The sequence below is a fragment of the Sciurus vulgaris genome (assembly GCF_902686455.1).
Source record: "Sciurus vulgaris genome assembly, chromosome: 6".
In the NCBI taxonomy this organism is placed as follows: Eukaryota; Metazoa; Chordata; class Mammalia; order Rodentia; family Sciuridae; genus Sciurus; species Sciurus vulgaris.
In genome coordinates, this window is record NC_136466.1 from 77,441,197 (window position 1) to 77,465,768 (window position 24,572).

Genomic DNA, 24,572 nt, shown 5'->3' on the forward strand with positions numbered 1-24,572 from the left:
GATTACTTGTGGAGGTTTTTGTTATTGTGTTTTTGCAGTTATTTATATATTCTGGATGTGAATATTTAGTTAAGTAATACTTTGTGAAAATTTTTTCCCATTCTGTAAGTTGTTTCTTCACTGTTGTTTCCTTTGCTGTACAAAATTTTCTTAGTTTGATATAATTCCAGTGTTGTGGCACTACTCACAGTAGTTAACATATGAAATTAACCTAGATGTATATAAATGACCAAATGAATAAAGAAAATGTGGTAAATATGCATAACTGAATATTATTCAGTCATAAAGAGAATGATATCCTATATTTGCAAACTTCAAGTTAAAATTGAGGCAGAAGAGACCAAGGTCACTGCACAGTGGTTATAAAAAAATCCAATAAGATATAACACTTCTTAATATTTATCCCCTGAACACTGGTGTACTCAATTTCATAAAACAAACACTATTCAACATAGAATGACAGGCTCCAATACAATAATAGTGGGTGATTTCATATACCACTCTGATAGGCCATGCACACATAAAATTAAAGATATTACAGAGTTGAACTTTATTTTAGATCAAATGGACTTAACAGACAACTACAAAATATTTTGGCCAACAACTGCTGACTACATTTTATTTTCAGCTGCTCGTGAAACTTTTTCCAAAATAGATCGTGTATTAGGCCACAAAGTAAGTCTTAGAAAATAGAGACAGAGACAGACAGAGACGCATGGGGTGTGGGGGGAATTCCTTATATCTTATCAGATCACAATAGAATTAAACTTGAAATGAACAAGAAAAAAAAAATACAGCAACTATACAAACACCTGGAGATTGAACAGTATGCTTCTGAATGATGAATGAGTCATCAAAGCAATCAGGGGAGATATTAAATTCTTATAATCAAATGAGAATAGAAATACAGCATATCAGAATCTGTGAGATACAGTGAAGGTAGTTCTAAGAAGTAAGTTTATAAGAATTCCTGCATTAAAAAAGTCAGAAGGATCTCAACAAATAATAATGCATCTCAAGGTCCTAGAAAAAAAGAACAAATCAATCCTGAAACAGTAGAAGGAAGTAATAAAATTCAGAGTTGAAGTTAATGAAAGGGAGAATAAAAAGCAATACAGAAATCAATGAAACAGGTCTTGGTTCTTTGAAAAGATAAACAATAGTGATAAATCTTTAGTCAAACTAATGAAAATAAAGAAGATTCAAACTAATAAAATCAGAGAGAAAAAGGGGATATTACACCAATGAAATCCAGAGCATCATTAAGGACTATTTTGAAAATGTATATTTCAGTAAATTGCAAAGTCTAGAAGAAATGGGTACATTTCTAGATACATGTAATCTGCTAAATTTGAAACAAGAAAATATAGAAAACCTAAACAGACCACTAAAAAGAAATGAGACTGAAGCAGTAATAAAAGTCTTCCAACAAAGGAAAGCAAGGATCAGACTGACTCAGATGAATTTTACCACATCTTCAAACACATTCCTCAAATTATTTCTTGAGATAGAAAGGGCAGAAACATCTCCAAACTCATTCTACGAATGAATAAGTACACATCAAGCAACAATTGAATATTCAAAATTGAATAAGCACACCTCAAGGAAAGAAAATTACAGACTAATATCCTTGATGAACATGGATGCAAGAAGCCTTAAAAAAATACTTGCAAACCATATTCAGCAACTTTTTAAAATATCACACACTGGGCATTATAGACATGCAGGATGGTTCAATACATGCAAATCAATAAATGTATGTCCCATCTAAATAGAATTAAACACAAATATCACATAATCTTCTCAATAGATACAAGAAAAAAAAAAGCCTTCAACTAAATCTAACAATCATTCATGATAAAAACCGTAAAGAAACTATGGACAGAAGAAACTTACATCATCATAATAAAGGCAACATATGACAAACCCAAAGCCAACGTCATACTGAATGGGGAAAATTCAATATGACTAAATTTAGGGACAAGGATGTCAACTTTTACCACTTATTTAACATAGAAGTCAAAATATTATACAGAAAGAAATAAATAAAAGATACAAATAGGAAAGGAAGTTAAATTATCTCTATTTGCAGATGATAAGTTCTATACTTAGAAGACTCCACCAAAAGACTTCCACATCTGATAAACAAATTTAGCAAAGTAGTAGGATACAAAATCAACATACAAAAGTCAGTAGGTTTTCTATATGCCAACAATAAACCTGCTGAGAAAGATATCAGGAAAATAATTTCATTCACAATGGCTTGAAAAACTAAACACATAGGAATAAATATAACCAGGAGGTAAAGATCTCTATAAGGACAATAGAATACTGGGAAAAAAGAAAAAAAAAAAAAAAAAAAAAAACAGAAGAAAACACTAAAAGATGGACACCCCCCATTTATGAATACACAGAATTAAAATTAAGAGGCTAGATTACCAAAAGTAAACAACAAATTCAATGCAATCTCTATCAAAACACCATGACATTCTTAACAGAACTAGAATAAAGGATCTTAAAATTCTTATGGAAGCACAAAAGACCCAGAAGAGCTAAAGCAATCCTTAACAAAAAGAGCAGTGCTAGAGGTACTGCAGTATCAGATTTTAAATTATATAACAGAGTCACAGTAACAAAAAATGCATGGTACCATCATAAAAGCAGATAGACCAATGGAATAGAAGACAGAGACAAACCCACACATCCTCAGTCATCTTTTATTGACAAAGATGCTAACAACAATTCTTTGAAGAAAGAAACAGCTTCTTTAACTATGGTTCTGGGAAAACTGGATATCCATATGTAGGAATGAAACTAGATCTCTCATTCTGCATGAAAGTCACCTCAGAATGGTCAAAGATCTTGCTCTAAGACTAGAGATTTCACAATTGCTAAAAGAAAAAATAGGGGAAAAAAACTTTAACATATAGGAATAGATAATGACTCTGAGTAGGATTCCTATACCTCAAGAAATACTAAGAATCAAAATGTGATGACATCTAATTTTTAAAAAACTTCTACATAGTAAAGAAAACAACAGTATGGGCAAGGCAACGGCAAGGCAACAGAATGGGAGAAAATCTTTGCCAGCTACTGTTTCAACAGAGGATTAATATCCAGAATATCAAACGATATCAACACACACATACATACGTAAAATACCATTTAATTAATGGGCAAATAAACTGAAAACAACATTTCTCAAAAATTATGAACTGGCCAACAATTATATGAAGACATGTTCAACATTTTCAGCTATCAGGGAAATACAAATCAAAACTACATTGTGATTTTATCTCACTTCAGACAGAATGCCAATCTTCAATAATACAAGTAACAATAAATGCTGATGAGGATGCAGGGAAACAAGCACTCTTATACACTATTGGTGATAATATAAATTAGTTCAGCCAATACGGAAACCATTATAGATGTTCAGGAACTTTAAATTACGTAGAGGGAAATGAGAGGGAGGAGGAGGCAGGGTTTGATAGATGGTGGAATGAGACAGACATTATTACCCTATTTATGTATATGTATGATTACACACATGGTATGAATCTACATTGTGCACAAGCATAGAAAGGAAAAGTTGTACCCCATTTCTGTACAATGAATCAAAATGCAGTCTATAAAAATAAAAAAAAAAGAATGGTGTGAAAAAAAAAATTGAACTGCCATATAACCCTGCTATATCGCTCCCTAGTATTTATTCAAAATAATTACATTCAGCATACTTTAGAGATATATGTACACCCATGTTTACTTCAGTATAATTCATAATTACCAAGTTATAGATTCAGTCTAGGTGCCCATCAACAGATGAATGGGTATAGAAAACATCGCATTTATACACAATGAAGTGTTAGTCAAAAAGAAGAAGAATGAAATTAAGTCATTTACAGAAAACAATGGATGCAAAGAGAATATCAGATTAAGCAAAATAAACCAGACTTGGAAAGATAAATATTGTGTTTTCTTTCATATATGGAAATTAGAGAGCAGAAAAAAAGGATGGCATGAAAGAAGAAAAGAGACTATTAAGGTTTAGGAAGGTCAGGGATAAAAAGGAGGAGAATTTAAGGGGAGGTGTTAGGGAGTGAAACTGATCAAATTATATGATATACATGTATGAATATGCCACAGTGAAACCCATTAGTATGTACCAGTTAGCTAGACAAAATAAAAAAATATAATTTTTTAAAAAAATATTTTTTGTTGTAGATGGACACAATATTTTTTTATTTAATTCATTTGTTTTTCTGTGGTGCTGAGGATCGAACCCAGGGCCTCGCATATGCGAGGCAAGTGTTCTACCATTGTACTACAACCCCAACTCAGTAAAAAATACAATTTTTGATACAAGTGTTAGGAAAAATAGAGGAGGTATGCAGACAGAGGGTAAGGGAGGTGGGTCGACTATTTTAATGAGTGGGCAGACAAAACCTCTGAGGCGGTCATGTTTGATCAAAGGAGGAGGCCCTTGGATTCTGAAGTCTCAGCTGTAGTTAGGCTGACAGAATGATCTGAGATGAAATACAGGTCAAGTTAAAGAAAAATGTATTCACACTGGACACTTGTTAGAGGTCTGTTTTCCCCCAAATATTTTTGCCTGTCTTTTTTTTTTTTTTAACTCAATACTCATGGGCTGATTAGACAATCTATCTCTTCAGTTGGCAAGAAGACAAGTAAATTTATGTGTTCATAGTCAATCACTTTATTGCATACAATAAGCTCTTTTCTTTGTGCTCTGTAAGTGGATTTGGCAATAGTAGCACAGCATCTTATCCTTTAATATAACTCTTCCTGATGCTCCCAAGACTGCTATAAATGCTGACTCTGACTGTCTAAGCTCCTTAATGGAATGACAGAACTGCTAGCATTTTTCATTGGCTCTGAACTCCTCCTTAATGAAACAGGAACATATCACTCAACATAGATGGGTTCTTACTTAAATTAGAGTAGCCAGAAGTGAGGCAAGGTTGCTACTTTTGTCATAAAATAATCATATCACATCTTCAGTGACAGGACAAAGAAAACAAAGACATGTTTGTCACCAGTGGATATCAATCTTCCTAAGATTAAAGAGCTAAAATTTTTAGGTTCCCTCAGTATCTGCTACTATAGTATAATCTACAATTCTAATATTCTATATTTCTTTGCATTTTTATACAAAACACTCAATTTAACAGAAGAGGCCATGTATGAAGTATAAAGGAGTCAGAAATAAGATACACAGTTGTTAGTTACTGAGAGGCCTGCTGCATCTTATCTTTCTGTTCTCCAGTCTGTCCTCTCTTCTTTTGTTGGCTGGATTTGCCATCTGATGCCTTGAGCTAAATCTTCTGCCACACTCCCCCAAACCATAACAGAGTGTATGCTGTTTTGTAATTCTTTCAAGGGAAGGTCAATTCTTACTTGTTTTGGATCCTGGCATCTAGCAGATAGTCTGTTATATAGCAGTTGGTTAACAAATGCTCTATAAAGGCAAGTCATTTAAAAAATTTCCTCAAGTGTGGTTCTTGTTATTTTAACTTTAAAAATAAGTGTTAGAGTCCCTAAAATATTCCTCCTTCTACAAAAACTTCCCAGACTGAAACCTGTTTTTTTGTAATTTCCATACATGCTTATTGGCTCATCATTTAAACAATTCACTCACTCTTGTCATTTGATAATAAAACATTAGTGAAGGGACTTAGGATCAGATTGTTAGAGTTAAGCTAAAGAGATGGAACTGAGATTTCAAAAGCTCTAATGTTGACAACTTTCTTATTTAATACTTTTACAAAAAAAAAAAAAAAAAAAAAAAAAAAAGCAATTCATGGCCAAAACAAAACAAAACAAAAACAAACATTCTATGTTTGCAAAATATGACATCTTTGTCAGGAATGGTGGTACACACCTGTAATCCAAGTCGCTTGGGAGGCTAAGGCAGGAGGGTCATAAGTTCAAAGTCAGTCTGAACAACTAAGCAAAGCCCTAAGCAACTTAGCGAGACCCTGTCTAAAAATAAAATATAAAAAGGACTGGGGATGTGGCTTAGTGGTTAAGCGCCTGAGTTCAATCTCCAGTACTATAAAAAGGAAAAAAAGACATCTCTGTTTACTAATGAAAAAGGTCCTCCCTGGTGCCATGTTGAATTCTTCATATTAGCTATGCAAAATAAGAAGGGCCACCTTTCATACCTTCTGGAAATATTGACCTGGTTAGGACTCCAATAAGTCTTATTCTTGAATACAAACCTTTACAGTTGCTCATACTAGTTTCTAGTTCCTAAAAATTTTCTGAGTCTCTGGAACATGACATCCTCAAGAAATGTGGAAGAGAAGCTGTACAGAACATGGGCTCACTTTTATCCTGGTAGCCTTCCCAATGGATCCAAGCTCTCCATAAGCTGCAGGGCAATAATGACTTATGAGGCAACTGCTCTACACACACATTTTTCACCTGCATGAATGATAAAGAATTTCTATGTCCACCATAAATCAATCTCTTCCTCTCCAATTCATTGTAATTTAAATATACCCCATCCTACTATCAGATGACCGAGAGTAAGCAAAGTACTTTCAGTGTAATACTTAGTGACTTAAGATATAAGATAGAAGGTTTTAATGTTAACATTTTTTTAATCATTAGCAGCAGTGATTAAAGGAAATGCATTTGAAGTTCAGGATTTTCTTACGGTGCATCATCAAATACCAAAATCATTTTAAAAGATTTTGGTATTTATTATTTTTTCCCCACTCAAAAATAATTAATAGCTTTCTGGTGAAAATTTCAAAGAGTCATACTGTTAGTTGCATAGGTCTTTCATAATACTATTCTATTTTTTGCACTCTTAGTAAAAATAATACTGGTCATTTTCTTACAAATGATACCAAATTCTCTTCCACACAATTTGGATTAAAAAATTTGGCTAAAGAAGAACTAGTGTTAAGAGTGATGATATGCTTAGCTGTCCAGTTCAAGATGCCAATAATGGTGCTTCACAAAGGCCATATTATATGTAACTTCTTAATTTGTATTTGGGTAATTATCCAGTGTAATCGAAAGAGGTATGTGATTTTAGTTTATTATAGGTAAAATTCTGTTCTACTTCAACTCATTCTTGTACAGTTAGAGCTTTATTTGAAACATTAAGAACCACTAAAAAATGTATTACATTTTATGTATGATGCATATGGCCTCTTTTTGTGCATACAATAAAATATAGGCTTAATATGCTAGTAACAAAAAACAAACACTTTCTTCATCTATTGTAATATTTCACATTATATAGGGTGGTGGTGTTTTGCTTACTATGCACTAAAGGAATTTGAAATTTGATTTTTTTTTTTTTTTTTTTGTGAGGGTTGGGGGAGCCAGAGAAAATTTTTGGGCTTTTATTTTTGATATGATTCAATTACACACTCACCAGCCAGCTAGTAATTGATAGCAGAATTCTCTCTTTAATTCAATTTTCGTATTGCAATTCATATAGTACTGTGTAGATCCTGTCAGTGAATTGGCTGCCCATCTTCCTAACTGATACTTACTTCATCCATTGTAAAACTGAGAAGTTTTCGATAAATTGTTATTCCCAGGTCAATTCATCAAATACTAAGTTTCAGAACATGTCAGCAAAATGTGTGCTCCCATAACAACACATCACATTCAGAAGAACACTGGGGGTTTGCTTTCATAACAGGGCATAGTTATTATATTTTTTATACTGACTTCCCATAAAACCTTTAAATCTTATTCTGTGGAAAAAGTGAAATTAAAACCAGACCTGACATTGGAAAATGAAGTAACAGTCAAACTGTATTTCCTTTAAAATGCTCCCTTGGTAATGTTAAATAGGAATAGTTTTCCTCTCTTAGCAAGGTTCCTAGGTTATGAAGACTAAGAAAGACCTTTGTCCTTTACTGGTTAAGGGAGTGGTTTAGGGCTGGGAGTTTTTTTGCAGGATTGGGAGCAAGACAGATCCAGGGATGAATCTATGGGAGGCAAAGATGACATTTTGATTGGAAAAGAAAAAATAGGAAAAAAACTGAAGGTTCATTTATATCTCCCTTGCATTTATCTGATCCCCTGAATTCAAGTTTCTTTCAATGGCTCTCCTCCTTCCTACTCTTTGAACGTTGCTCCGGCCTTGGTCCAATTCTCTTCACTCTGCTTAGACAATCTTATTCTTTCTCATGGCTTCAGGGATCATACAGGCATCAATGGAGCCCACTTTTATATCTAGCACCCCCATATTTCAGCTGGATTCTTCTACATGTCTCTTCCTGGATGTTTTAACAGAAATCTCAAACTCTGTAAGTCAAAAGAAAAAGAAAAAAAAAAAAAAACAGGAATTTCCTGCATCCATAAAACCTGCTACAGACTCTGTCTTAGTTTATGGATTGCTGTGGGTACTCTACCCATGTTAGGAATCTACCTTCGATTCTTTTTTTTTTTTTTTTTTTTTTTTGTTCATTTAGTTTGGATTTTTTTTTTTTCACATTTGACCATTTTTTATTTTTATTTTTTTTATTGTAAACAAATGGGATACATGTTGTTTGTTTGTACATGGGTTAAAGGCATACCATTTGTATAATCATAAATTTACATATGGTAATGTTGTTTGATTCATTCTATTATTTTTTCCCTTCCCCCCACCCCTCCCACCCTTCTTTTCCCTCTAAACAGTCCTTTCTTCCTCCATTCTTGCCCCCCTCCCTAACCCTAACACTAACACTCCCCCCACCCTCCCCCTTATGGGTCATCATCCACTTATCAGCGAGATCATTCGTCCTTTAGTTTTTTGAGATTGGCTTATCTCACTTAGCATGATGGTCTCCAATTTCATCCATTTGCCTGCAAATGCCATAATTTTATTGTTCTTTATGGCACAGTAATATTCCACTGTATATATATACCACAGTTTCTTTATCCACTCATCAATTGAAGGACATCTAGGTTGGTTCCACAATCTGGCTATTGTGAATTGAGCAGCTATGAACATTGATGTGGCTGTATCTCTGTAGCATGCTGATTTTAAGTACTTTGGGTATACACCAAGGAGTGGGATAGCTGGGTCAAATGGTGGTTCCATTCCAAGTTTTCTAAGGAATCTCCACACTGCTTTCCAGAGTGGCTGCACTAATTTGCAGCCCCACCAGCAATGTATGAGTGTACCTTTCTCCCCACATCCACGCCAACACCTAGTGCTTGTATTTTTGATAATCGCCGTTCTAATTGGGGTGAGTTGGAATCTTAGGGTGGTTTTGATTTGCATTTCTCTTATTACTAGAGATGTTGAACATTTTTTGATATGTTTGTTGATTGCTTGTACATCTTCTTCTGTGAAGTGTCTGTTCATTTCCTTAGCCCATTTGTCGAATGGATTATTTGTATTCTTGGTGTAGAGTTTTTTGAGTTCTTTATAGATTCTGGAGATTAATGCTCTATCTGAAGTATGAGTGGCAAAGATATTCTCCCACTCTGTAGGCTCTTTCTTCACATCACTGATAGTTTCCTTTGCTGAGAGAAAGCTTTTTAGTTCGAATCTATCCCAGTTATTGATTCTTGCTTTTATTTCTTGTGCTATGGGAGTCCTGTTAAGGAAGTCTGGTCCTAGGCTGACATGTTGAAGATCTGGACCTACTTTTTCTTCTATAATCTGCAGAGTCTCTGGTCTTATTCCAAGGTCCTTAATCCATTTTGAGTTGAGTTTTGTGCAGGGTGAGAGATATGGGTTTAGTTTCATTCTGTTGCATATGGATTTCCAATTCTCTCAGCACCATTTGTTGAAGAGGCTATCTTTTCTCCATTGCATATTTTTGGCACCTTTGTCTAGTATTAGAAAGTTGTATTTATTTGGGTTTGTGTCCGTGTCCTCTATTCTATACCATTGATCTACCTGTCTATTTTGGTACCAATACCATGCCGTCTTTGTTACTATTGCTTTGTAAAAAAGTTGAAGTTCGGGTATTGTGATACCCCCTGCTTCATTTTTCCTGTGAAGGATTGCTTTAGCTATTCTGGGTTTCTTATTCTTCCAGATGAATTTCATGATTGCTTGCTCTATTTCTGTAAGGTGCATCATTGGGATTTTAAGTGGAATTGCATTGAATCTGTATAGCACTTTTGGTAGTATGGCCATTTTGACAATATTAATTCGGCCTATCCAAGAACATGGGAGATCTTTCCATCTTCTAAGGTTTTCTTTAATTTCTTTCTTTAGTGTTCTGTAGTTCTCATTGTAGAGGTCTTTCATCTCTTTTGTGAGACTGATTCCCAAGTATTTTATTTTTTTCGATGCTATCGTGAATGGGGTAGTTTTCATAATTTCTCTTTCTGAGGATTCATCAATTATGTATAAAAATGCATTGGATTTATGAGCATTGATCTTGTAACCTGCTACTTTACTGAATTCACTTATGAGTTCTAAAAGTTGTCTGGTGGAATTTATTTATTGAAATGATCTTTTGCTTCCTGTATTTGCTCTTTTAACTGTCGATTGGTGCGATCATTCAGTGCCTGCATTTGCTCTTGCATCTCGTCATTTGCTTCCCTGATCATTTTAATTATGTACATTCTGAACTCCCTTTCTGTCATTTCTTCTGCCATGCTGTCGTTGGGTTTCATTGATGTAACATCTAGATTTGTTTGCAGCATTTTCTTTCCTTGTTTTCTCATATTGTTCAGCTATCAGTGGACCGCTGTGATATTGCAGATTTCCTCTATTGACTTATAATGTCCCTGAAGAATTCTAGTATATCCCCTCTTAGCCTTCAGTAGCCTGAAGTCTTGGAGGAAGTTGATAATGTGGTGCTCCACAAGGAAGCTGACTCCCTACGGGTGGTGGCCTTCCGGTGGGGTATATTCCCTGCTAGTGGGCAGAGGTACCTTCACTTGCTGACGAATGGTCATCCAAAGGGGAAGTAGGATGTGGGCTGATGCAAGGCCAGTTTGGGCCTATGTCTCTGGTTTTACAGTCCTTGTGGGAGAACCTCACCCGGCAGGGTGGACTCAGCTGGTGGGGAGGTCTCGCTGGTCAGTTCCCCTCCTAGAGGTTCTGTTCAATTCACAACTACCGCCTTGGCTGGGCAGCTTTCTTCTGCAATGTTCCCAGGGACCCGGACCTACCTCCTGGCCTGGAAGCCTCGTCCTTCGCAGACGAATCTGCTTAGGCTGCCTCTCCTCAGAGAAGCTGCCTGCAGTCCTGGAGCCTTCGCTTTGCCCCTCAGTTTGTCTGTGCGGCTCTTCCACCAAGAAGCCGCCTAGGTCCTGGGACCCTGCTCTGCACCCAATCGCCTGGCTATGCGGCCCCTCCTCTGAGCAGCCACCTGGAGCCCCTTATAGTCGCTCCGAGTCCCAGTGACCCGCCACACGCCTCTTCCTCTGGCAGCCGCCTGGTGTTCCGTGGGGTCGTGCTAAGTCCAAGTGACCCACGCGCACCTCCTTCTCCTCCAGGCAGTCACCCAGAGATCTGGTGCGTTCGTCAGGAGTCCCAGGAACTCACTGTGCACCTCCTCGTCCCGACTGCCACCCGTAGCCCTGGTGCAGTCACTTCGAGCCCAAGGACCCCGTCGCGCTCCTCCTCCTTCTCCAGACAACCCCCCTGTGTTTAGGAGCGCTTGCTCTGAGTCTAAACCACTCACCACCTGCTCCTCCGGATAGCCGCCCAGAGCCCTGGCGCAGCTGCTCCAAGTCCAAGCGACGTACCGAGGCCGTGCTTCTCCTCCTTTGGGCAGCCCCCTGTGTTCAGGGGGTGGTCGCTTTCAGTCCAAACAGCTCACCGTGCACCCTCTCCTTTGGGCAGCCTCCCAGAGCCCGGGTGGGTTGCGCCGAGTCCCAGCGCTGTGCTGAGCAGCCTCCTCTCCGATGCTCCCAGTTGTCCGCGTTCCCTGCTCCAGTGGGGGGAGGGCTGCCTTGTTGGGCAGCTCTACTTCACAAAGATCCCTGTGTTTGGGGCTACCGCCCCGTCCAGGACACCTCCCCAATGGGAGAGACTCACCTGGCTGCTTTGAGTTGGTCCCAAGTCTCTCTATATCTCCTCTTCTTGAGTCCTGAGTCCTGGAGCAACATGGAATGCAGCCACCCTCTAGTCCGCCATCTTGAATCCTCCCTCTACCTTCCATACTTTCACTCTTACCTTTCCTTTATCCTATATTATCAATGATTTATATTTATCTACTTCTGAAAAATGCCCTAGTTCAACCATTTAATCCTATCTTGGCACTCAAAATGTACCTGTTATAGTTCAGGCCTTTGTCATCTCTTTCTAGGACAAACACATGGTCTCCTAACTGCTCAGAAAGGGTAAATGACTTCATAGGCCCCAATCTGTGACACAGAAGGAAACTCAGAAGCAGCTGACTGCTTACCAAAATTGAGTGGGAGGAACCTAGATAAATGAAGCATTTTTGAGGCAGCAATATTGCTTTAAACCAGAAAATCAGAAGTCTGGGGAGAGAGTAACCAAGTCCAAAGCTTTTAGATGACACTAAGTTCCCACTGATTTTTCTTTAATTTAAATTTTTAATTGATAAAAACAATATATTCAAAGTATACAGCATGGTGCCTTGATATACATATATACTATGTAGCGATCATCTCAATCAAATTAACTAACACATATATCACCTCCCATACTGTACCTTAGATCCCTGGAACTTTTACCTTACAGCTGAAAGCTGTACCCTCGACCAGTACTTCCTTCATCTCTCACCCTGGATCTCTTCTAACATCTTTTTACTACCTTGACAATGCCTGCTACACAAAATATACAATTAGTATGAATTGTGAAACATCCTGAAGACCTGCAAGTATCCTATGAGCAAGTCAAAGAACGGAAGCATTTTCCTCTTTATTGAACAGAAAGGTGGAGTAGTTGCTCCCATTTCCTCCTCCCTCCTTTTCCTTTACAGCTTTGTTTTAGCCCCACATCTGACATACTCTCCTACAATCCCTGAAGCAGACATCCTTCCAATTCCAACATGACAAAGAATGTAGGGAACTGGGAAGACCGAACCAATGCATTAGTCAGGGACTAGGGCCAAGGATAGGCCCAGTATGTTTTGGGAGGGAAACCATACCACAGTACCCTTAACAAGTTAAACTGAACCACTGACTAATGTGTTGGAACTAAATCTATAAGGAAAAGATGAGAAACAAGCCCCACAGAAACCTCAAGCCCCATGTATGGCATGGGACTGAAAACTGGTTTTGGTGTCTTTTTTCCTCTCAGGGCTGAAGCCAGTGGCACTATAGCAGGGTGCCCACCTTTCATGGTGCTCTTACTCCCTCCCACCTCCTATCTTTCCATCTGCATTGATGCTCTCTTCTATAAGACCTCAGTGCTTTGTCTTTGGTTCTGTGAACAGTAGAGTCATTAGATTACTTTGTGATTCATGAACTAATTTCATGTTACACTGTTTCAGGTTCCTCCTAAGGTTCTATCCTCCATAGTTAGAAGCCAATCTTGACCAACCTCTGATCTCCCCCGCCCACCCCCTCCCCCTGCCCAAATTCCTAACAGCAAAGCCAAGATCGGCACTTTAGGAGAAGCTTTAATGACATATTTGAACAGAGGAAAAGAGCTCTGTCATGAAAACTGGTCAGGAATAAACATGGCAGAATTGTACAACTCTAGTAAACATTAAGGAGGAGCCAATGACTACATGGTACACGAGCATGCTGCTTAGTGCACAGTCTAGGAAGAGAAGGACTAGCCTCTGCTGCATCCCCATTTCTTCTGGAAACCACTGGCCAAGTTTTGAAGAAGGATCTGAGATTTTGCTGTATAGAAAATATCCCTTCATGACTTACTCTAGGCTGGAGGTTTCCCTCTCCATCTTCCTGTTCCCTTAAAGAACTTAGTAAGAGCCCCACTAAATATACAAGGTAATCAGTTTACAAAAGTTACTTTTATAATTAAGAGATTTAAAAAAAATTTCTTCTCACAGAAACTGAGACATTGGAAAATGCTAGTTTAAGTTACAGCATTAAACAGACAAGTTGTACAGTGTACATTACCTAAATATTACATTAAGATGAGGCTTACTTTTGCTTCCTATTGATGTCAGCATTACCTTTAGGACCATAAAGGTCATCTCAGTAATTATCACAAAGTGAGGTAACAGCTGACATAAATGCCACAGATGTAACTGAGTGAGAACTTGGACCAGAGACACATGGGTTTTCAGTATTAACAAAATATCATTATTGTGATATAGTAAATTTATAACAAACCAGTTTATTACAGTTTAAGAAAATAGACTAGATCTGAAGGTAGAAAGCCTAGGCTGAGCTCTGGAACCATGTGTTTCCTCACTAAACCTCTGTTCTTTTTGTTTTTAAGTTTTTTGTTTGCTTTTCTTTTTTTGTACCAGGACTGAATCTAAAGGCACTCTGGTTTGAGACAGGGTTTCTTTAAGGGTTCCATCTACATCTACAATATTCAAATTTTGTATGTTACTTTAGTTTGAATGACTTGAAATTACCAATATTTAACCATTTTTTTAAAAAATGGCAATTTTGTATGTCTCGATTAAGTATAAAAAGTCCCACATTATTAAGAGTGTAAACTTGAAACCAAACTGCCTGTGTTCAAATGTTGGTTCTTCCCTAATTAGCTACATGATCTGGGAAAATTACCTCTCTGTGCCTCAGTTTCCTCACTTGTAAAAATGGATGGATAATAACAGTGCATATGCAAGATTTTGTAAGGATTAAGTAAATTAATGTATACAAGGTTCTTAAAACAGTATGTGGTAAAGAATTGCATAAATATTACCTATCATTATTATTATCCCCTCAGCTTTACCTCCAGTTGTTACTCTGTCTTGACTTTGTGCTGCAAGGGCACCAATAATTGTTTCTTGAACATTTCGTGCAGATTGTTACCTTTCTGCCCAGTATGCCCTTTCCATCTGGTTCATTCAGCAATATATTTCTAGGCAATATTATGCTAGGCTCTGAAGAAACAGTGCTGAACAAAATATACATGGTTTTTACCCTTATGAAATTCCCCATCTAATGGGACAAACTTTCACTATTTAAAGACTGCTGGTGATCACCAACTTGGACATTAATACTGTCCCTGAACCATGTCCCTTGTGAAGCTATCTTTGATGTCTTAAGCAGAGTGAATCACTTTTGCTTTGTATCAATCCTGTTTTGAGGAACATACTTCCGTAGTGCAACTGGTGTGTGTTTCAATGGTGCATTTCTGTGTACTACTTCTGGAGTAGATGGTGAACTCCTCCAGGATAGAGGAGCCATCTTCTCAGCAGCTCTGGTGTTGGGCAGAGTTCCCCAGCTAAACTGCTCTGAATGGGTCCATGATCAGTCAAGTCACTATCTGAATTCACTGGTTTTCCAATGCTAAACTTAAGTTTCTATGGCAATCAACTCTTAAAATCTAAGTTGAATTACTTATTTGGTACAGACCTTAAAATTGGTAGAGTGGTTGGAGTATAGTCATATCAATGTGTTATTTAAAAATAACTTTTAGGTAGGAACATTTCCGAATTAATTCTATGAAGCCAGTATTATACTCATACCAAACCCAGATAAGGACACATTGAAAAAAGGAAAAATCGCTAACTCATACAAAAGAAAACTACAGACAAATGTCCCTAAATGAACTTAGATGCAAAAATCCTTAATAAAATAATAAATTTTATTTGACACCATATTAATAAGATTGTACACCAGAAACAAGTTGGTTTTATCCCAGAGCTGCAAGGATAGTTTAACATACATAAATCAATAAAGTAATTCATCACATAAATAGAATTAAGGACAAAAATCATTCAGTCATCTCAATAGACTCATAAAAAGTCTTTGACAAAATTCAGCACTCATTCTTGACAAAAACACTGAAGAAACTAAGGACAGTAGGAACTACCTAAACATCACAAAGACTATCTGTGAAAAACCCAAAGCCAATATCATACTAAATGGGGAACAACTGAAAGAATTTCCCTAAATATCTGGAACAAGACAGGGATGTGTACTCTTATCACTCTTATAATACAGTAATAGAAATCCTAATCAAGATGAAGAAGAAGAAGAACAACAACAACAACCAAAAGACTGCTAGAGCTAATAAACAAATTCAACAAAGTAACCCACATACAAAAATCAATAGCTTTCCTATATACCAATAATGAATCTGCTGAAACAGGAACCAGGAAAACAATCCCATTTGCAATAGCCTCAAAACAAAAGGAAAAACAAAACAAAACAAAAAAAACAAAAAAAAAAAAAAAACAAAAAACAGTACAGGAATAAATCTAACCAAGAAGGTGAAAGACTTCTATAATGAAAACTGCAGAACATTAAAGAAATGAAAGAAGACACAATAAGATGGAAAGACCTCCCATGCTCATAGATAAGCAGAACTAATATTATTAAAATGGTCATACTACCAAAGTAACATACAAATTCAGTGAAGCCCCCATCAAAATATCAATGATATTCTGCACAGAATTAGGAAAAAAACAGTCCTAAAACTCATTTAGAAGAATAGAAGACCCAGAATAGCCAAAGTAATTTTAAGCCTAAACAATAATGCTGGAGGCATCATAATACCTGACTTCAAATTATACTACAGGGCAAGGGTAACAAAAACTGCATGGTACTAGCATAAAAACAGACACACAGACCAATGGTACAGAATAGAAGACACAGAGACAAACCTACACATATACACTCATCTGATCCTTGACAAAGGTGACAAAAACACACACGGAGAAAAGACAGCCTTTTTAACAAACAGAGCTGGGAAAACTGGTTATCCATATGTAGAAGAATGAAAGTAGACCCTTATCTCTCACCCTGCATAAAAGAGTCAACTCAAAATGGATCAAAGACTTTGGAATTTGAACAGAAACTGTGCAACTCCGAGGAGAAAATGTAGGGTGAACACTCAAGCATATAGGCACAGGCAACATTCTCAATAGGACCCCTAAAGCTCAGAAAATAATGGTAAGAGTTAATAAATGGGATGGCATCAAATTAAAAAGCTTCTGCACAGCAGTGGAAACAATAATATGAAGAGAGAACCTACAGAATGGGAGAAAATCTTTGCTAGCTACTCTTTGAACAGAGGATTAACATCTAAAATATATGAAGAACTCAAAAATACAAAAAATAAAAACCATCCCAATTAATATATAGATAAATGAATTAAACAGACACTTCTCAAAAAAAAGAAATACATGACAAAAAATATGAAAAAATGTTCAAATTCATCAGTGATTAGGGAAATACAAATCAAAACTACACTGAGATTTTATTTCACACCAATCAGAATGGCAGTCATCAAGAATATAAACAACAATAAATGCTGGAGAGGAATGTGGAGAGAAAGAAACACTTTTATACTGTTGGTGGGATTGTAAATTAGAACAACCACTATGGAAATCAGTATGGAGGTTCCTCAAAAGACTAGGCATGAAACCACCACATGACCTGGGTATACAATTCCTTGGTATTTATCCTAAAGAATTAAAGTCAGTATACTAGAGCAATATATGCACACCCATAATCATAGCAGCACAATTCACAATAGCCAAACTATGTAACCAGTATAGGTTAGAACAGATGAGTGGATAAGAAAATGTAGTATATATATACAATGGCGTTTTAGTCAAAGAAAAATGAAATTATGTCATTTGCAGGAAAATGGACAGAACTTGAGACCATTATGCTAAGCAAAATAAGCCCAATTCAAAAGTAACTTGTTTTCTCTCATGTGTGGAAGACAGAGAAAAAAGGAAAAGAAAGGTGGGGGTGATCACATGAAAAGCAAACAGAGATCAGGAGAACCGCAGAGGCGGAAGGAAGGGAGGGAGAAAGTGCTGCGGAGTGATATTGGCTGAATTATATTGTTATAGTGTACGCACACACTAATATGAAATAACAAATCCCAACTTTATGTACAACTACAATGCACCAATAAAAATGTGGTGAAAAATATATGAAAAATAAAATTTCAAAAAATTAGCAAATCATTTTCCAAAAAATAATTTTAATAAATGATAGAAGAAAAACATTAAGATTGTAAAATCTCTCCTCGTTATGATATTTTACTCACTTAATTTTGATAAATACAAAAAAATAAACTGATTTTGATTTGATTGCAATTACTTTTGTGGTTTTATAAAATTATAACATTTGACTATTTGGGATATGTTATTGTTCTCTGTTTAAATTTTCAAGTACTAGAGACTAAGTAAGTACAAAATACTGCATAATTGGAAACTTTTAGTATTTGAGGTATTTTATTATAGGAACACAATGGTATATTCTTGATATTCATCCACTTTTCCATGCTTTAGTTTCATAAGAAAATTAACATAACCCTTTCAAATGAGAGAAATGAGGTACTCAATGAGCTACTTTTAAGTAGGAAAAATATTTATCACAATAACTCAGAAAATAACTCTGTCAAACCCTTTATCACTATTAAACATTGACTGATTCATCCACTCATTCATTCGTCTTTTTCAGGCAGTGTCTCACTATATTTTTCAGGCTGGTCTTGAATTTGAGATCCTTCTCAAGTGATTGGGATTCCAAGCATGAACTGCCATGCCTAGCTAAGAATTCAGTTATTAATCAGAGGTAAAAGTAACTTCTGTGATTGAAATACTAGTCTTTAAAAGCAAAGACCAGAGTTGAAATATATTTTTAAAAATGACTGTCTATGAGGTATATTTGATGCCATCTTCTACCTTAAATTCTGTTAAAGTCTTTACAAGAGTGCTGGAAATGACAGACACCAAAGAAAAGTTAACTGACAGACAGGAAACATATGGAATGTAGTTTTGGTACATAAATCTGGATCTCGGGACCAATCATCAGAGAAACAAAGAAAATAAAATTGCAGGCAATCCAAGATGGCAGACTAGAGGGTGACTGCATCTCCAGTGGCTCCAGAACCCAGGATTCAAGAAGGGAAGGCATTGAGAGACTCGGACTAAAACAGAACCATGGGGTGAGTCTCCCCCACCTGGTGAAGCTCGGCCCAGGCGGCAGGCCCAGATTCCGGCGGCTTCTTAGAGTAGGGCAGGGCAGCTAGAGTCTCCCCCAGGCAGCCCTGAGCACTCCAGCGGTGGGCTCCTCCCACAGGGCCAGATACTCCAGCTTCTCGGAGCAGGCCCCCCAGTGAAAGCCTTTCTGCACACAACCAGCTCCAAGTCCCTGAGCCAGTGCACAGTGAGCTCCGGCCTGCCCACAGGTTGCTTCAGAGACCAGGACAGGGCAGCCAGGGAGTTCCCCAAGCAGCCCGGCCCTCTCCAGCGGGAAGCACCTTTCCAGGCTAGCTTCTCGGAGCAGACCACCCAGTGAGAGCCTTTCTACACAAAGCCAGCCACGAGTCCCCGAGCCAGCAGAGACCTCTAACCCGAAAGCAGCCTCTGGGACCAAGGCAGGGCAGCCAGAGACCACTCCAGGCGGCCCTGCCCCCCTCTGGCCCACAGGCTTTTTCCATGGGGCGATCCAAGATGGAGATTCCTCAGAAAGCTTGGAATGGAACCATCATTTGACCCAGCTATCCCACTCCTTGGCCTATACCCAAAGGACTTAAAATCAGCATACTACAGAGATACAGCCACATCAATGTTCATAGCTGCTCAATTCACTATAGCCAGATTGTGGAATCAACCCAGATGCCTTCAGTTGATGAATGGATAAAGAAACTGTGGCATATATATAAATGGAATATTACTCTGCCATGAAGAATGATAAAATTATGGCATTTGCAGGCAAATGGATGAAATTGGAGGATATCATGCTAAGTGAGATAAGCCGATCTCAAAAAACTAAAGGACGAATGATCTTGCTGATAAGCGGATGAGGACATATAATGGGGGGGTAGGAGGGGTTAGCATTAGGGCTAGGGTTAAGTTTAGGGTTAGGGATAAGGAAGGTGGTAAGAATGAAAGAAGGAAGGACTGTATAGAGGGAAAAGAGGGGTGGGAGGGGTGGGGGGAAAGGGAAAAAATAACAGAATGAATCAAACAACATTGCCCTATGTAAATTTATGATTTTTAATAAAAAAAAAAGAAAATACAATTGCATTAATTGTCCTTAACAAGGTCTTGCTTCAATTTTTCAAGTAGGCTAAGATAATCTGAGCTTGCTTTCTTTTCTTTTATAACCTCAGAGAGATACTAGTAACGGTTTAAGAGCTTGCTAATTATGCAGTATCAGATAAAATTACTATTTAAAACTATGAATAAACAAATATTTTAAAAATGAATTGACTATTCTTTGTTAAATTTTCTAGTAAACCACCCAAATTCAAGCTATTTTCATTTATAAATATTTTTAAATAAGTCTGTAAACAGAATAATTTTGTCTGCAACTTCACTTGACTTTGCTATTGCTGCTGGATGAATTTTAAGAGTTAAGATAAAACTATGCTGTGGTTCTGTGAAACACATTATCAAATTTTTGGTATTATTTGCATAATGTTTTTCTCCTCTAAGAGGAACACTCAATGAAATGAAGGCAAGAAAACTAACTTCTCTTCTGAAGTAAATTCCAAATTTATTAATTTTTGGTATGTACTTTATCAAACTACAGAACAGTTCCCCCAAGAATACTGATATTTCCTTTCCAATAAAACTGAAAGTTATAGTACAAAGAATTCCAACTTAAATACTGCCCACCTCTTAGGCAATGACTGGTCTATGTAAAACAGAAGTCATTTTAGAGATGTCCATTGAGTGTTCTATTTAGCAGTGGGCTTCCTGCCATACAACATCTCATTCTGCTTGACTACAGTCCTTTTCTCAGTCACCATACATCTTCCATTCCTAGTTTGATCTTTGTTTCAGTTCCCTACTCGGAGGAACCTGGAGTCTATCCTCAATTGGGAAGGGAGGTGACCTGACAGATCCCTTTCACCAGGTACCACCATCTGGGCTATATTCCTAGTTGTGATTGTTATTTTTCAATAGCCCACTCCCTCCCTAGCTCCAAAACCCTTACCCGGAGATCTTTATTGCCATTCATGGCAGACTACTGAGACCTCTGGGATATCCATTTCAACCTGAATTAGACTTAATGGATTCCTGTCTCCTCACACACTGGGCATTGGACTTTGGCCTGATGACCTCTTATCTGGGGACTTAGCTTTTCCACCATCAAAGGAGTTAACTTCCTTTTCTTGGCTCTGCTTGTTTCCAGCTTACTGTTCTACCATCCTGACCTCACAGCAGAGTTTGCTGAGGTTAAGATCAGAAGTATGAATTTCACTGAAAAGACCATAAGGCAGAAATTTTGTTTTGTTCATGGATTTATCCCAAGCTCCCAGAATAGCTATTGCCACATGGCAAGTACTCAATATAGTAAATGAATAAGTAAACAAAAGCCTTCCTGGATATTTATGTTAGTTGCCCCACTTTCAGAAATTTCCTCAGTTTTATCTTCCCCATGGGGGAAAGACTGAGAAGATACAGCCTGTAATATCAGATGTGGCATTTGGCTTAATATCAGTCCCCTATTTTGATTTTTGGGTCTTTGGTAACTTTTAAGTTTCTGAAGATGCCTAGCACTTGATTTCCAATGTTGACAGTAGCATGTTGGGTTGATTCTTCAGAGAAGACTTAATGTTACGGATAATACATAATATTGCATATTTGCCATGGATACATACTTTGGGCACATGTATCTCAGAAAACTCTTTTGTCACAGCTTTATGCAGTTGGTACACTGAGTACTGGAAGATGTTGGACAAGTAGCAAAGCCTGAATTTGAACTGGATTTGTTTAACTGCAAAAGTTTCCTAATTTATATGTCTGGTTATTCCCACTAAGCAGTATGCTTGATGTTAACATGGCACAGCAATGATTTCCAAGCATTCAACCTGATTTTTAGCATTTGACCTAAAATAATCTAAATTTATTTTCTGATGTATTCTAAGTGCCCATCAGAAAAATAATTTATTTTCTGCTCTTAACAACTAACATTATATAGGCATATGATGGCTGTTCAGTTATTATTCACAACAAATTAAAAGCATTCAGTAGTGTTATTTACAGTACCATTTATGTGAGGAAAGATATTTCACAAAGCCCCCCAAATAAACACATCATTTAACTCATCTTTTCTAGTAGAAAGAGATTTAATTCCATGATGCAAATTTACAGAAACTAGCATTTTATAATTTGGACAAAGAAAGTTTAAGGAAAATATAGTGATATTATTGTTGCTAAAGCTCACTATGATTAGTGCTGACCAACCATTGTATGGTCTCCACAGAGGATCATGGAGGAAAAGTCTTATGTTACAGCAAGGAATTATTAAGATTGACAGAAAGAACTCTGTAGCTATAAAATTTATCCAACATAGGACAAGGTTACATTAAATAATGTTGCTGAATCTCTAACCCTTAGAGCTCTTAACAAAGAAAATCAGCAGTCAGCCATTTTGGATGATTTCAGCTAAAGCCCAGATAAATGAAGAGTCGAGGTCTTCAATTTCTATTGTTATATGTGATATAATTCTATAAATTTGACCTTGTGTGATTTAATGTGTAATATTTCAAGAGTCTGATTTACTAGAAAAGAGTCCTCTAAAGTTAAATTATCTTCTTTCTTCTTCCCCAACTTCCAACAAACAATAGTGACCACCTACTATGTTAGGGATGTAAAGCTGAATAAAATGTAGTTACTATCTTGAGGAACATAGAGTTTAATGTAGGTGATAGGTATGTAAGTGAGAATATTAAGATTTAGTTTATTAGATGTATTTCAGAAGCTTTCCCCCAGGTTTCTAGGTTGTCATTTAGTAGTGATTAGTTGATTGTTACATGGTAGAAGTACATAGTAATGAAATAAAAGGCAAAGAGTCTTAGAAATTCAAGGAAGTCTTGATAACATTACTGTATGTAAGGATTTTACTATACCATGTTAGGATTAGAAAGAGCAAGTTAAAAAAATGTATATATAAATATGAGAGGTTTTAGAAGACTTAAGAATATTAAAGTACATATGGTGGCATTAAATTTTAAAATTGAAAAATAATAAAAATATGGAAAATTTACTGCAACCAGAGCCAACTAGTAACTATTAAAAAGTATATTAAAGTTTTCATCTGAAATTTTGTTATAACATACAAGTGCCCAACTGTATTCCTCTCCATTCCCCCACACTATCACTGATAGTTAGCTAATTGTTCAATATCACTTACAAAATAATTATTTTCCCATTTACATAAAATACTTCTGCTGTACTCTAAATCTTTATCTACATATTGGTCTATTTCTTGACATTATATTTAGTTCCAATATTTTTGCGTATATTTATGACTATATATCATTGCTTTAATTAACTTAGTTTTATAAAATGTTTAAACATATTATTGGGAAAGCTATTCTTCATCCCTCTTTGCTTTACGATGTTTTATTCATTTTTGTGGCATATTTATTTTCCCATACATACTTTAGAGTCATTTTGTAAAGTGTGGAAACCAAAACTTCATTTGGATTTTGACAGAAAATATTTTAAATGTGTGCTCTGTATATTAAAAATTACAATCCACTATAATTTGCATAATATGCAATTATTTTAAGTACATTGGCACCCACATACTCTAGACATATCTTCAATTAACCTATGAGTATAGCTGAATATTACTGTGGATATCTTAGTACTTACAGTCTCCATTACACATTGTTCCATCTTAAATATATAGGGAAGTGCATGCTGTAGGATGGTAAACACCAATCCTAAATGCATTTTTCTCAGTTTTCATAAATTCCCAAAAATGAATTAGAAAATCATCGCATTACTAATGTACTGTATACTGTGTAGTGTATACTGTTAATGCCTTATTTAGATGATATATTTCATATCCCCAAAACTGACCATTTAAAATTGTCATAGATAGTAATATGCCAAAATTCATGATTACGTGCAAAAATGTACTTTGAAGATCTAGGCCCTTAATACTATTTCGTTATTAAGAAATTATTCACAATGTTTCTTTCACAAAATATACTTTTTATATCTCACAAAGTATGATCAAGATTTGTGTGATCAGTAATTAGTGGGGAAGGAGAGGATGAAGTAAAGTATGTCCCCTGTCTATGCTAGGATAAATTTAATCTTCAACACTGCACCTTGGTTGACCACTTTTATCCTCCACACATCAATTTAGATGCTAAATCAGAGGTTTATTAAACACTTCTGATTTACAGTTTTCAATAAATCTGTGAAAAGTTAACACAGATATGGAGCAGTACTATAAACATAAAAAAGAGAAAATGGTTGGTCTGCATAAACAGTGTTATTTCTTCCTACCAGCAATGACCCTTCATGACATAGTGACATATAAAGTAATTAATAATTCATAGCAACAACAAATGCATGAACAATGTGCTTGTTTTACAGCCACCTGACACTAGTATTTATTCAGTATATAAAGGAAAAAGTAACAATAGACTGGTACCATGCATGAATTACTTCGGTATCTGTTCCTTCAGTATACTGTTCCTAATGCACAGTAGAGGCTTATGTATTCAATGAATGATGAATGACTCAAACGTGGCATTTTTAGTTTCTGTATACTACAAGTAAAGA

The 24,572-nt window shown here is 36.5% G+C and overlaps 1 protein-coding gene and 1 long non-coding RNA gene across 6 annotated transcripts in view; both read right to left on the reverse strand.

The window, feature by feature from the left end:
• FER (FER tyrosine kinase) overlaps nucleotides 1-24,572 on the reverse strand; it is a 513,195-nt gene that overhangs the window by 45,182 nt on the left and 443,441 nt on the right. The gene's annotated exons all lie outside the window — the stretch shown is intronic.
• Nucleotides 7,322-13,470, reverse strand: LOC306663095. The gene is made up of 2 exons (XR_013764348.1): nucleotides 12,104-13,470; nucleotides 7,322-8,422 (listed from the first exon to the last, which is right to left on the reverse strand). It is a non-coding gene; the product is annotated as an uncharacterized lncRNA (long non-coding RNA).